Here is a 4,277-nt window from a genome sequence, read left to right on the forward strand (position 1 = left end):
GGGGCGCCGGCTTAAGGGAAGAACACTCCAGCTTATCCAGCAACGAGCAAGATCAACTCCTGTCAAACCGTTCGCCATGAAGGCTCTAAGCTTTGATAATTGGGGAGCATAGTTGGCCCTTTCTCTTGCCGTCAACCTTGGAGGAAAAGGATGTGTGTTGCTAAGGCGTTCAGGGCGGTAACCCGGCAGGGGGTTTTCATCAGATGGAGATGTATCCATGCAGTAAAACCAAGTTTGGTTCCACTCTTTGGGGTGACTGTGGAGTTTGGGATGAGGGAAGGTGACTTCCTTCCTTTTCTGAACCATTATTTCGCCCAATTCCGTATTGGGTCCATCTGAGAACTCTGTGTGATGGTTTAAGTGAAAGAAATCCCTAAACAGTTCGACTGAAGGTTCCTCTTGCAGATAAACTTCACAAAAGACTTGGAAGTGGTAGATGTTGGTTACAGAGTTGGGACCGATGTCTTGAGGGTGCAGTTGAAAACTAGCCAGTACATCCCAGAATTTTTTTGAACCGGGAGGGCTAAAACCTCGTCCGAGATGATCAGCGAACACGACTACCTCTCCATCCTTGGGTGTAGGAGGATTTTCCAGGCCAGGGACCCTCCAGTGGATAACATCTTTCTTGGCCAAAGCGCCCGTTTTAACAAGGTTGTTTAGCTGCTCCTCGGTTACTCGAGAAGGAGCCCAATTGCATTCATAGACTTGCTTGGCCATGACAAGGGAAATCTGAAACATGATTATTGACGATTTAAGATTTACAGTGGACAACTATACAACGATATGAGGATACAAGCATATTGATAAACCGGATTGAGTTATCCGTAAACCGGAGTCTGACGATGGAAATAGTATAATACATTGGCGGTTCAACAGGGGACTAATGGTATCTACTGGGTCATCATTTTGTATATGAGGTTAAACCGCCAAATCTGGTGTTAAAGATGTATAAGTGAAGGGAAAAACAGGTTTCACATCTTGCTATGGTAATTTCAGATCTACCGCGTGTTGGAAAAACAAGATATATTCTGACCTAATTTCCAGCGTACTAAAAGTTCACCAAGTTGAGATGAGTTGGATATCAAACAGGTGCTAAAACTATTACCGCGCGAGATCTATGTGGTTTTTGGATCTAATCCATGGATACAAATAAGGAAAAAGAAGGGCGGTGACGAACACTGATGAACGACAGAAACCCTAAGTACAGATCTATGGTAAGAGAAAGGGGAGACTTACGGAGGCTGTTGAGCAGCGGCGGCGTGCGGAGGAGCTCTGGTACGTTCAGGTTGATGCAGCGGCCAAGGTTGGTGCAGCAGTCGAAGGTTGACGGCGATGGCCGAGGTCGAAGGTTCGGGCGTCGCGAGGATGACGATGAAGCGAAGAGGCATGAGGGGGGAAATGGATAGACCCCCTGGCCCTATTTATAAGGGAGATAAACGACAGGCGCGAAAATCGAGGAGCCGAATTTTTGGATATGAGGCGGAGCTGTCGCCTCGATTGTTGAAGGCTCATTAATGAAGGTGGGTTATACACAGTTTTAAATAGCAGGTGACGTCACGGCAGTTTACCATGATCCTAGAAGATGATGTCACGATGGTTTACAAGATTATGTGAAGATGTTGAAGAAGATATTTTCGTAAGTATTGAGGATTGACATGAACCAGTTCAAATCAATCTGGGGCCTAATGTTGGGGATATTACCACTGGGCGTAAACCGGCCAGGAGAGGCCGGGTTAACCCCATAAGTAGTTCATCTGTATCTGAAGCCCATGAAGACAGACGGTGACGCTTTATGGAGGCCCAGGGCCCAAAGCCGGTTTAAGGCCATAGACATAAATCGGCATTGATATGTAAACTTGTATTGTAAGGTAGAAGTAGCAGAGGCCGAGCCGGACATGACTATGAGCCGGGCTCGGGATTCTGTAAACCGATGGGCGTCAACCCATATATATATAAGGGGACGACCCGGCGGCGGTTCAAGGACAACAGACAACAACTCGAGACTCAGGCAAAGCGTATTCGCTCCCTGGTCATCGAAACCCCATCAATTCCATCACAACTAGATGTAGGCTTTTACCTTCATCGTAAGGGGCCAAACTAGTATAAAACTCTCTTGCGTCCCTTGTCCGCTTTAACCCCTTTAAGCTAACCCGTAGCGATGGCTCCACGACTAAGTCCTTTCACTAGGACATCTGCCGTGACAAAACCACGACAATTTCCATGAATAACATCATAACTATGTGCTTTTCTATTAATTGCCCAACAATTATTTGTTTACCCACGGAATGCTATTGTTTTGAGAGAGAAGTCTCTAGTGAAAACTATAGCCGCCGGGTCTACTTTAATCATATTACTAGACCAAAAATACCTTGCTGCAATTTATTTACTTCTCTTTTTATCTATCGACTACTGCAGGGCCTAGTAGTGGCGGGTGGGAAAAGGCGAGTAGTGGCGAGAGAGGCGCCCAGGGCCGCCTGCCACTGACCTCCTACCACTGATATTATGGCATCAGTGGCGGGCGGGAGAAACAAACATGTATTTCTCAACACATAATCAATAGTTTATGAAGCTATTTTGAAAAATTGTTTTGAGTAGGCTACTCGCTGGAAAATGATGACCGAAATGTGTCTCCGACAAGGTGAAGTCGTTCTTCTTGTGACTCTGGAGCGCAGTGGTACTTCCCATCCTCATTTACAACCTCCTTGTTGATGATTTTGGCCAACACCTTTTGGATGCGCTCAGGCTCACATGATAATTCTCCTATGTCAATGTCTTTCTCCATCTCCTCAAACCACTTGATGATCTAGCTATGATTTTGCAAATACTGACTTTTCTTCAAATAGTCGTTCATGACAGCCATGGCAAAGTAGCAGAACATATGGGAGGTTCTAACATTTGGTTCTTGATAGCAACAAGCGCTAGTGATGAACTTGAATTCTGGATACTGTGTTACCTTGTTGCTGAAGTTCTTAAACTTGCGTAGAGCACCATTTAGAATCTCTTCAATTTTGTCCATTGCTTTTGAGGGTCTCTCTTTGGATCAAAGAAATATGCCAACCCTGCGTCGGCAATAACGCGATTACGATCCAATGTTGGTCGCTGCGCAATAAACGAAGTAATTAGCATGGATGAGATCAAACTAGAAGGTCAACTATATATGTTTCATAATAGATGAGTGAACGTTAACAACTTACTTGTCGCAGTATGGCAACAGAAAGGTGTCCTTTTGCGGATGAGTCGTAATCATGCAATGGAAGAGGTAGTCTGAGATGAGCTGCTGGCTAATTCCGGATTCGACGTTGTGGTAGTGCATGTAATAAGGATCAAGTAAAGACACTTTAGTAAGCCCGAGTAGGGGATATGAAGCTCGATGAAGTGCCTAGAGCCTCATTAATTCCGGGGAGAGTGCATTCACATAGAAGATATTTCCATGGATCACCTCATTAAATGGCAAATCAATTATACCAGCTGGAAACTGAGCGATGAAATTATAACCTTGTGGAACCTTGGCCATGTAACCTTGTTGACCTTCTTTTGATCTACGTACCACGTCGTCGTGTAGAACAATAAGATTTGTCGAGAGGGTCATCAACGTAGAGTCTGATAGCAACGGTTCGCCGGACTTATACTGATTCCATTTATGTCCTTCGGGGAAGACAATTGGCACATGTGGCTTCTCTGCGGATGGTCCACAATCAGCACGTAGATCCTTCCTCGCTGATTTCGGAATATCCTTGGCTATGTCTCCAATGCTGTCAATGTTGAAAAGGGGCTCAAGGTTAAGCTTAATACCTGACTCTTTACCTTCGTAGAGTTCCCAATCTTCAGAGTGGCGTTTAATTCTTTCCAAAAGATCCCACCGGAATTCAATAGTCTTCTTCATAAAAGAACCAGCACAAGAAGTATCAATCATGGTTTGAACATTACGAGAAAGCCGAGCATAAAAATTCTAAATAATAATTTCTATTGAGAGCTCATGACCGGGGCATGAATATAACATTGACTTAAGCCTCCCCCAAGCTAGAGCGATACTTTCTCCTTCACGAGGCCAAAAATTATATATATAATTCCGATCACGATGAACTAGATGCATAGGATAATATTTTTGGTGGAACTCCAATTTCAAACGATTCCAATTCCATGATCCAATATCATCGCATAGCCTATACCATGCCAATGCTTTTACCTTCAAAGATAAAGGGAAACCTTTTTCATCACCACATCTCCGGGTAAACCTGCACGCTTAAACAATCCACAAATTTGTTCTTCATATATCA

Source organism: Aegilops tauschii, chromosome 5 (genome assembly GCF_002575655.3).
Source record: "Aegilops tauschii subsp. strangulata cultivar AL8/78 chromosome 5, Aet v6.0, whole genome shotgun sequence".
NCBI classification, from domain to species: Eukaryota; Viridiplantae; Streptophyta; class Magnoliopsida; order Poales; family Poaceae; genus Aegilops; species Aegilops tauschii.